This window comes from Bufo gargarizans, chromosome 7 (assembly GCF_014858855.1).
Source record: "Bufo gargarizans isolate SCDJY-AF-19 chromosome 7, ASM1485885v1, whole genome shotgun sequence".
Classification (NCBI taxonomy): domain Eukaryota; kingdom Metazoa; phylum Chordata; class Amphibia; order Anura; family Bufonidae; genus Bufo; species Bufo gargarizans.
The window spans coordinates 8165914-8177155 of NC_058086.1; the positions used below are offsets into that span (position 1 = coordinate 8165914).

The 11242-nt window shown below is 49.4% G+C and overlaps 1 protein-coding gene across 3 annotated transcripts in view; it reads right to left on the bottom strand.

Annotated features, from left to right (window-relative positions):
* MAFF (MAF bZIP transcription factor F) overlaps positions 1–2362 on the bottom strand; it is a 28720-nt gene extending 26358 nt beyond the window's left edge. The window contains exon 1 of one of the 3 annotated variants that reach the window (XM_044300857.1): positions 2215–2362. The gene's annotated coding sequence lies outside the window, so the exon portion shown is untranslated. Of the gene's footprint in view, positions 1–1652; positions 2113–2214 lie in introns of those variants that run through there. The other 2 variants (XM_044300860.1, XM_044300858.1) reach the window with 2 other exon arrangements.
* Positions 2363–11242: the final 8880 nt, after the last annotated feature.

Genomic DNA, 11242 nt, shown 5'->3' on the forward strand with positions numbered 1-11242 from the left:
GACGGATCCATCTGGCTCCGCACGGCCAGGCGGACACGAAAACGCTGCAAGCAGCGTTCAGGTGTCCGCCTGCTGAGCAGAACGGAGGCCAAACGGAGCCATAGTGATACATTCTGAGCAGATCCGCATCCACTCAGAATGCATTGGGGCTGGACGGATCCGTTCAGGGCCGCTTGTGAGAGCCTTTAAACGGAACTCACAAGCGGAACCCCGAACGCAAGTGTGAAAGTAGCCTTAGGCCGGCGGTGGATCCGTCTAAGTTATGTAGAGGCCGGCGCTTCTACATAACTTGGGCGCATGAAGTGCCAGTGCAGGGGTATTAAGACCGGCATGTAAAACGCTGGTCTTCATAAATGACCCCGAGAGTTTCCCGATAATTACCCTGATCATCAGCCCGTGTTTCATTGGATGTGTGATGAGGAAATTAATAACTAGAGTAGCAGCATATCTTTCATACATAGAAAACAAATCCAGTGATGCATAGAAACATTTTAGGCTACTTTCACACTAGCGTTCGTCGGTCCGCTCGTGAGCTCCGTTTGAAGGGGCTCACGAGCGGACCCGAACGCAGCCGTCCAGCCCTGATGCAGTCTGAATGGAGCGGATCCGCTCAGACTGCATCAGTCTGGCGGCGTTCAGCCTCCGCTCCGCTCGCCTCCGCACCGACAGGCGGACAGCTGAACGCTGCTTGCAGCGTTCGGGTGTCCGCCTGGCCGTGCGGATCCGTCCAGACTTACAATGTAAGTCAATGGGGACGGATCCGTTTGAAGATGCCACAATATGGCTCAATCTTCAGGCGGATCCGTCCCCCATTGACTTTACATTGAAAGTCTGGACGGATCCGTACGAGGCTATTTTCACACTTAGCTTTTATATGCTAAAATAATGCAGACGGATCCGTTCTGAACGGAGCCTCCGTCTGCATATGATCGGATCCGATCGAACGCTAGTGTGAAAGTAGCCTTACTGAGGCTCAGAATGGTGATCTCGGAAGCTTTGGGTTTTATTTTTATTTGCTTTGAAAGTGTTAACTAACCGGAAAGAGAAGGGGCCTGGAGAAGACTTCTTGTGAATAAGGGGGCTCTTCCTGAATGAGCAGAATCTCAAACATGACGTGATGTATATATATGTAATGAAGGAACTTCACCGTCCAATACATATACATATACGTATGTTAGGATTCTAGCAGAAAAGGGGACCAGTGATGTCATCAGACAGTTCACAGCACAGAAGAGGTTAAGAGCCACTTCATCTGTATACCACGGGATGGACGAGCTGCGCCAGACAGGATCTAGAGGACTTCCCGGTCATATACTCCGATCGCTCTGCTCAGAACGTGGCCATTTTCGGTAACAAAACAAAATATGGAAGGGGATAGGAATGTGACAACCTCCTGGACCTCTCTGCAGATGTGAGACTGCTCAGAACCCTGCCACCAAACATCCACGCCTCCTGCATGTTACAATAAGACAACACCCAAGGAAAAACAGGAATGTTACGTAAGGAATGTTACACACAGTCCTCTCCGGAAGACAACATGACTTCATCTGGGAGCAATCAGCGAGGAAAACACAGCAAGCGCCACACAACCCTCCCTCCTCTCATGTTACACAACGCTCGTCACCGTACCCACCTGTGGTACGTGTACCTACCTACTAGAGTACACAGGGGGCCATGTGTCAGTATAGATCCAGCGTCGTCACCAGCCACAGGGAGGACCCACCAGAGCTGTCATGGACACCTGAGAAGGGACTATGACTGGTCACTATATATACGGCACAGCGTGGTAAATTTGGTAACCACACCCCTTCCTAACGTCACATTTCGAAGTTGTCGGTGGGTTGTCAGAAAGTGTTAGAGTTCCTCCATAAGCCCAACCAATGTGTTATGGGGTGTAACACAGGAGACCTCACTCCAGAGGAATTCTTATCAAGGCCTTCCAGACATGTCCACATACCAAGCCTCCACTGGCTGATACAAGAGAACACCAGTAATCACCCCCCCACGAGTCACCAAAATAGCCTTCCCCAGGCTGGGGGACTACAACTCCCAGCAACAGCTGGAAAGCCACAGGTGGCGGCTCCCGGATGTCCACAGCCGCCCCGCTCCCTGGAAACACAAAGCGCCCGCCCGCACGGTCTGTACTAGGACACAATTGATCGCCCACCCGACGGCGTGGAAGGGCGGCACACGGGGGGCACGGAGCCCACTTACCTGCACTGCTGCGGGGCGCGGGGCCTGGAGGTCCCTGGAGCTGCTCGGCGCCTGACGGAGGGAGTGCTCAGATCTGCTGAGTTGTAATGTTACTGTTTCCTGGAATTACTCACTCACAGATTCCTTTCATTCATAAAAACACAGTCATGCACTGACGTCATACCGAGGCGGGGCCTGCGGCCGTCACATGATGGGAGCAGTGATGTCATCTAGATGCGTGACTGACTTTTAAAGGGGCCATGGAAAGCGAGGCGTGTGCTCTCCACATTGCTGACGCCTATAGGCAGCCTGTTCATATACTCTGCTGCAGTGACGTCACAGAGAAAGACACACCCTCCCAATTTTGTTTAAACCGTAAGGGTAATAGGGTATGTCCACACGGTCAGGTTTCTTTATGCAGGTTTTGATAAAAGGAGAGAACATATAAAGGATAGCTAGGACGTCTCTTTTTTTATTCACTCTTCCAAAACTACATCAAGAAACCTGAACATGTGCCCGGACCCTAAAAAGCGGGACAACCTCAGTACACCATTATGCCTTTAGCCATGTACCCCCTATTCCACCCAGTCCCCTTTGTAGCCCACACACAAAGCATGTGCCCAGGGGTGCACCACCAATGAGGCCAGGTGAGGCGATCGCCTCAGGCAGCACCAGTGTTTCATTGTGGAAACGCTCATCTCTACATATTGAACTGCATCTCTGTACTCAGGACGGCAGTGATGTCTCCCTGGCCCGCCGTTTCCTCTAATAGGCTTTAGTCCTAGTTCCTGTAGCCCTTCAGAGGCCGGTGTCACCATTATCGCACTGCCTGAGCCGGACGTTTCAGGCAGCAGAAAGGTTGGGTGCACCCCTGCATGTGCCGTTAGTGCCCCCACAAGGTATTAATTGCCCTTAGTGTTCCAACACTATAAGAATGTCCCCTCACAATAGTGATGCCCCTCTAGTATCCTACACACAGTAATGGTGCCCTCCTGACAGTAATGGCACCCACACAGTGTGATGCCCCTTTGGTGGCCTTCACACATCATTAAAGGGGTTCTCTGAGCTTTTACTATTCAGGGCCGGTTCTAGGTGAAATGGGGCCCTGGGGCAAAAAACAATAAGGCCCCCCCCCCCTTTCCCCATGACACTTGATGACTTTTACAGAAGAAACTGTATATTGTGTGGCACAGTGTATGCTAATTGTGTATAACACAAACATATTTCACATGAAAACTTACAGTTACTTGGCTTGGCCCTTGGGGATCTCGGACACTTCCACACTTTGGCCGGGGGCTCAATGGAGCTGATGATGTGTTTTATCCTAATGAGAAAGATTTCATAATAAGGATTTGGAGAAGGGGCAGAGGGATAGCAGAGCAGGGAGAGGCTGGTGCTGCTACTAGGGGGTCATACCATGGGGGAGTAATAAAGCCCACCATAATGCCCCCCAGTAGTAATAATTCTCCTTATAATGTGACAGTGCAAAAAATACCTCCTTTTAATGCCCCCAGTTGAGCTAATGTCCCCATAGTGCTCCCATAATGTGCCAGTATAAAATACCCCTATATAGTGACCCCAGTAAATGCCCCCATAGTTCTCCTCTCCCCCTCCCGCCTAGTGCCCCCTTATAATGTACCAGTATAAAATGCCCCAAATATAGTGCCCCAGTAGATGCCCTATTTGTCCCCCATAATTTGTAAGTATAAAATACCCCTTCTCAGTGCCCCCGTAGATGACCCCATAGTACTCCTCTCCCACCTTCTCCATAGTACCCACCATAATGTGTCCCAGTATAAAATGCCCCTATACAGAGCCCCCATATAAAATAACCGTTCTTTGTGGCATCAGTATATGCCCCTATAGTGCCCACCAATAATGTGCCAGTAATAAGTGCCCCCAATAATGTGCCAGTAATAAGTGCCCCCATAGATGTCCCCCAATAATGTGCCAGTAAAATGTGCCCTCATAGATGCCCGCCAATCATGTGCCAGTAATAAGAGCCCCCACACCATCATGTGTCAGTAACAAGAGCCCCCCCATCATGTGCCAGTAGCCATAGGCCCCCCCGATCATGTGCCAGTAGCCTGAGCCCCCCATCATGTGCCAGTAGCCACCAGTATTGTACACACAAAAACACTTATACTTACCTCCTGGACCTTGGCAGCGATGCGATGCAAGCCTCTTCCGGCCTGTGTCCCGCGCTGTATGGCTCAGGGCTCAGGCGGCGCGATGACATCACCTCTCCCTCCCCTGCCCTGCTGCGCCTTCCTGAGGACGGCGATACAGATGACTATGGAGATGAGTGCTTCCACAATGGAAGCGCTCATCTCCGTGTGACACTGACTGTCCTGCCTGCCTATAGTTAGTTGCGGGCCGCCGTGGGGGGGCCCCTAAGGACTCGGGGGCCCGGGGGCAATTGCCCTCCTTGCCTCTATGGAAGCGCTGGCCCTGTTACTATTGATGACCTATCCTCAGGATAGGTCATCAATATCAGATCAGTGGGGGTCGGGCACCCCCGCCAACCAGATGTATGGGGAGACGGTGCCCGCAGTGTGCACGTGCCGTCTCCCTTTTCTCTTCCTGCTGCTATGGTCTTTGCCAAAAACAGCAGCAGCGAACAGGAAGAGAGACGGGAGATGGCATGTGTGCACTGCTTGTGCCTTCTCTTCATACAGCTGATGGCAGGGGTGCCGGGTGTCCGACCCCCACCAATCTGATATAGATAAATAACCTATCCTGAGGACCCCTTTAAGCTATGGTTAAGACCATACCCGGCTGAAGCGCGTAAACAATTTTACTAGAGCGTTTTTTCTAGTGTACAAGCACCAATAAAGTATTGAAGGATTTAAATTCATCTCCCGGAGACGGATTCCGATCTGTTCGTATTTCCCTGCTGCAATCTCCTGGCACCGGCATGAAAGAGGGAGTTACCAGGGTGCCCTCACTACATGTGCGTGTCTGTTTGCATTATAACTACTGGGACCACCAAAAGGACTGGGGCACAACAGAGGGGCACTGGGGGCATGACAGGGGGATACTATAATAACTGAAGGGACTATAATACTGATAGAACTACAGAGGAGCATTATACTTAAAGGGATTCTGTCACCAGGTTTCACCCCTGTCAGCTAAACATATGCTGATGTTCAGGGCCTCATCACGATTCCTAATGTGGGCTTCTAAATGTGATCTGTAGCCTTATTTTGCTAAAAAAACAGCTTTTACTAACCTGTCATTCAAAGAAATAAGGTGCCCAAGGGGATGTCAAGGGATCCAAGCTGCCGGCCGCACCCGCCGCCGTTCGTGCCCAGTTTCGCCTTTCCAGACTTCTGCGCCTGAATATGTGCCCCTTTGCCCACCTTGGCATCAAAAAAGTGTCACACATCTGGTATCGCCGTACTCAGGAGAAGTTGGGGAATGTGTTTTGGGGTGTCATTTTACATATACCCATGCTGGATGAGAGAAATATCTTGGCAAAAGACAACTTTTCCTATTTTTTTATACAAAGTTGGCATTTGACCAAGATATTTTTCTCACCCAGCATGGGTATATGTAAAATGACACCCCAAAACACATTCCCCAACTTCTCCTGAGTACGGCGATACCAGATGTGTGACACTTTATTGCAGCCAAGGTGGGCAAAGGGGCACACATTCCAAAGTGCACCTTTCGGGTTTCGCCGGTCATTTTTTACACATTTTGATTGCAAGGTACTTCTCACACATTTGGGCCCCTAAATTGCCAGGGCAGTATAACTACGCCACAAGTGACCCCATTTTGGAAAGAAGACACCCCAAGGTATTCCGTGAGGGGCATGGCGAGTTCCTAGAATTTTATTTTTTTTTGTCACAAGTTAGCGGAAAATGATGATTTTTTTTTTTTCTCTTTTTTCCTTACAAAGTCTCATATTCCACTAACTTGCGACAAAAAATAAAAAATTCTAGGAACTCGCCATGCCCCTCACGGAATACCTTGGGGTGTCTTCTTTCCAAAATGGGGTCACTTGTGGCGTAGTTATACTGCCCTGGCAATTTAGGGGCCCATATGTGTGAGAAGTACTTTGCAATCAAAATGTGTAAAAAATGGCCTGCGAAATCCGAAAGGTGCACTTTGGAATATGTGCCCCTTTGCCCACCTTGGCATCAAAAAAGTGGCACACATCTGGTATCGCCGTACTCAGGAGAAGTTGGGGAATGTGTTTTGGGGTGTCATTTTACATATACCCATGCTGGGTGAGAAAAATATCTTGGTCAAATGCCAACTTTGTATAAAAAAATAGGAAAAGTTGTCTTTTGCCAAGATATTTCTCTCATCCAGCATGGGTATATGTAAAATGACACCCCAAAACACATTCCCCAACTTCTCCTGAGTACGGCGATACCAGATGTGTCACACTTTTTTGCAGCCTAGATGCGCAAAGGTGCCCAAATTCCTTTTAGGAGGGCATTTTTAGACATTTGGATCCCAGACTTCTTCTCACGCTTTAGGGCCCCTAAAAAGCCAGGGCAGTATAAATACCCCACATTTGACCCCACTTTGGAAAGAAGACACCCCAAGGTATCCAATGAGGGGCCTGGCAAGTTCATAGAAATTTTTTTTTTTCCGCATAAACATAAGTTAGCGGAAATTGATTTTTTTTTGTTTTTTTCTCACAAAGTCTCACTTTCCGCTAACTTGGGACAAAAATTTAAATCTTTCATGGACTCAATATGCCCCTCAGCAAATACCTTGGGGTGTCTTCTTTCCAAAATGGGGTCAGTTGTGGGGTGTTTGTACTGCCCTGGCATTTGAGGGTCTCCGCAATCATTACATGTATGGTCAGCATTAGGAGTTTCTGCTATTCTCCTTATATTGAGCATACAGGTAATGAGATTTTTTTTTCCGTTCAGCCTCTGGGCTGAAAGAAAAAAATGAACGGCACAGATTTCTTCATTCGCATCGATCAATGTGGATGAAAAAATCTCTGCCCAAAAAAAAAAAATGGAGGGGAAAGGCGTCTGCCAGGACATAGGAGCTCCGCCCTACATCCATACCCACTTAGCTCGTATGCCCTGGCAAACCAGATTTCTCCATTCGCATCAATCGATGTGGATGAATAAATCATTGCCAGGATTTTTTTTTTTTTTTTTTTTATATATATATACAAAGTGTTTGCCAAAGCATAGGAACGCCGCCTCCTCCTCAGCTCGTATGCCTTGGCAAACGTATCTGTCACTGCAGAGGAGAAAATCCCGTCTTGCAGCGCCGCATACACCGACTTGCGTGTAATCTGACAGCAGCGCAATGCTTCTGTCAGAATGCACATCGGTGCTGCAGCTAGTAGATCGGTTGGTCCACCTGAAAGGTAAAAAAAGAAAAAACCAGGCCACAACGCAATAATTTTATTAACTTTGGAACAGAACATGTAAACTTTAACTTTTTGAACTAAACATTAACGTGTTTGCTTACTGGTGTTTTTTTTTGTTTTTTTTTACCTTTATAGAACAAACCTCTCCTTCCCCATGGGTCAATGTGCAAAGCGCAAATCGCCCAAAGTTGTGGCGAAGTGCGTTATGCACTTTGTCCCATGTGAAAGGAGACGTTTGCAGCAGCAGTGAGTGAATGGGCCCTAATAGCCCTGTGTGCCTGTCCTGGTGAGATGATCCCTATGCTAATAGTGTACCTGTGAGTGGTACTTCCGGAAACACTCTCCAAAGCATAGGGCAGGGTGGTCAGGACAGTCAGGACAGAAATAGCGGGTGTCACGCCTTATTCCACTCCTGCTACAGACACGACATTTTTTTCGGGGTGGCGGTCGGTTTGAGGTACCAGGAACGACACTGGGGAAATGTCGCTCGTGTAGACGGCTAACTACACTGGTGGATGGGGCCACGGAACCTCCTGGGTACAGGAGGTTCGGGATGATCTCTTCCTGAAATTTGAGGAAGGATCCAGTTCTCCCAGCCTTACTGTAGAGAACAAAACTATTGTACAGAGCCAATTGAATTAAATATACAGACACCTTCTTATACCAGCGTCTGGTTCTGCGGGACACTAAATACGGAGCCAACATCTGGTCATTGAAGTCCACCCCTCCCATGTGGAGGTTATAGTCGTGGACTGAGAGGGGCTTTTCAATTGCTCGCTCAATTTGGATTGTCGTGTCTGCGTGAATGGAGGAGAGCATGTAAACGTCACGCTTGTCTCTCCATTTCACCGCGAGCAGTTCTTTGTTACACAGTGCGGCCCTCTGCCCCCTTGCAAGACGGGTGGTAACGAGCCGTTGGGACTAGTTCGCGCGGTACCACAGGCGCCAATCCGTTCTAGAAACAAATGCCTAAAGAGGGCCACACTTGTGTAAAAATTGTCCACATAAAGATGGTACCCCTTGCCGAATAAGGGTGACACCAAGTCCCAAACTGTCTTCCCACTGCTCCCCAGGTAGTCAGGGCAACCGACCGGCTCCAGGGTCTGATCTTTTCCCTCATAGATCCGAAATTTGTGGGTATAGCCTGTGGCCCTTTCACAGAGCTTATACAATTTGACCCCATACCGGGCGCGCTTGCTTGGGATGTATTGTTTGAAGCCAAGGCGCCCGGTAAAATGTATCAGGGACTCGTCTATGCAGATGTTTTGCTCAGGGGTATACAAATCTGCAAATTTCAGCTTGAAATGGTCTATGAGGGGCCGAATTTTGTGGAGCCGGTCAAAAGCAGGGTGGCCTCTGGGACGGGAGGTGCTGTTATCACTAAAGTGCAGGAAACGCAGGATGGTCTCAAATCGTGTCCTGGACATAGCAGCAGAGAACATGGGCATGTGATGAATTGGGTTCGTGGACCAATATGACCGCAATTCATGCTTTTTTGTCAGGCCCATGTTGAGGAGGAGGCCCAGAAAAGTTTTAATTTCGATAACTTGGACTGGTTTCCACCGGAAAGACTGGGCATAAGAGCTTCCCGGGTTAGCGGTTATAAATTGTGTGGCATATCTGTTTGTTTCGGACACAACTAAGTCTAAGAGCTCCGCAGTCAAGAACAGCTCAAAAAATCCCAGGGCCAAACCGATCTGAGCTGTCTCAACCCGAACTCCAGACTGGGCAGTGAAAGGGAAAACTACAGGTGCGGCTGAAGTTGGGGACTGCCAATCAGGGTTTGCCAGCACCTCTGGGATTCTAGGGGCTCTACGGGCACGTCTTTGCGGTGGCTGCGACGGGGTCACTACTGCACGTGCCACCGTACCAGCTTCAACTGCCCTTCTGGTGCTCGCTACTTCACCAGGTTGTACGGCAGTGCTGGTACTAGGTCCAGGAAGGGCTGGGCTGCTGGTGTATGCCTCACCACGTAATCCGACAGCACCAGCCCCACTCTGCTGCTCTTGAAGCGGATCCTGCGCAACCTGCGGTCTAGCGACACGGGGCCGGGTACGCCTGCTGCTATCAGGGACCTCAACCTCCTCGTCCGAACTTTGGGTCAGAGAGCCACTGCTTTCTACAGGTTCGTATTCTGACCCGCTGGATTCATCAGATGAGGGTTCCCACTCCTCATCCGACTGGGTCAGAAGCCTGTAGGCCTCTTCAGAAGAATACCCCCTGTTAGACATTTGGGCAACTAAATTTAGGGGTATTCCCTGAGACTACCCAAGAAAAAAAAAGCAAGCCTGTCTTACAAAGGGGAGGCTAGCGAAGTACCGGAGGCCGCTGCGGTTGATAAAAAATATCAAAACTGATTTTTTTATCGCCGCAGTGCGTGTAAAGTGAATGTGCAGTGATAAAAAACAAATAATTTTTTTGTCACTGCGGTGGGGCGGGGGCGTGGGCGAACGCACGTGTGGGCGACCGATCAGGCCTGATCGGGCAAACACTGCGTTTTGGGTGGAGGGCGAACTAAAGTGACACTAGTACAATTATAGATCTGACCGTGATCAGTTTTGATCACTTACAGATTCTATAAAAGTACAAAAGCTGATTAGCGATACGCTAATCAGCGAATAACGGACTGCGGTGCGGTGGGCTGGGCGCTAACTGATCGCTAAACTACCTAACCAAGGGACCTAAACCGTAAAGTGAATGTGCAGTGATAAAAAACAAATAATTTTTTTGTCACTGCGGTGGGGCGGGCGTGGGCGAACGCACGTGTGGGCGACCGATCAGGCCTGATCGGGCAAACACTGCGTTTTGGGTGGAGGGCGAACTAAAGTGACACTAGTACAATTATAGATCTGACCGTGATCAGTTTTGATCACTTACAGATTCTATAAAAGTACAAAAGCTGATTAGCGATACGCTAATCAGCGAATAACGGACTGCGGTGCGGTGGGCTGGGCGCTAACTGATCGCTAAACTACCTAACCAAGGGACCTAAACTATACCTAAAACCTAACGGTCAATACCAGTAAAAAAAAAAGTGACAGTTTGCACTGATCACTTTTTTCCTTTTCACTAGTGATTGACAGGGGCAAGAAGGGGTGATCAAAGGGTTAATTGGGTGCTGGGAGGTGATCTGGGGGCTAAGTGTACTGTAGTGGGTACTCACAGTAATGATGTGCTCCTCTGCTCCTCTCCTGGAACCAACTGACCAAAAGAAGGAGCAGAGGAGCACAGCAGCCATATAACCCCATCATATTTACTAATATGTGGGGTTAAATGGCTGCTGATTGGATTTTTTGAAAATCATCAACCTGCCAGCCAATGATCGTGGCCGGCAGGTTGATGACGAACTTCTTCTTTGAATTTTGCCGGCCCGCGATGCGCATGCGCGGGCCGGCATACCCGGAAATCTCGCGTCTCGCGAGAGGACGCACCGGCGCGTCCACCCAGAAGAGCACGACCGCCGAGAAGACGCAATCCTGCGTACGGCGGTCGTGAGGAGGTTAAAGGGGTTATCCAATATCACAAACAGCCCCCCAGTTGAAAATATCCAGTGTCGGGAGGAGCAGCCAATGGCAGGCGGGGACGGGGACGAGCCTCCCTAGGGTCACCTGCGATGCTAGGGAGGCTCGTCCCCGTCTGCCATTGGCTGCTCCTCCCAACACCAGATGTTTTCATCCGTGTACAGGGAGAAGCAGCAGC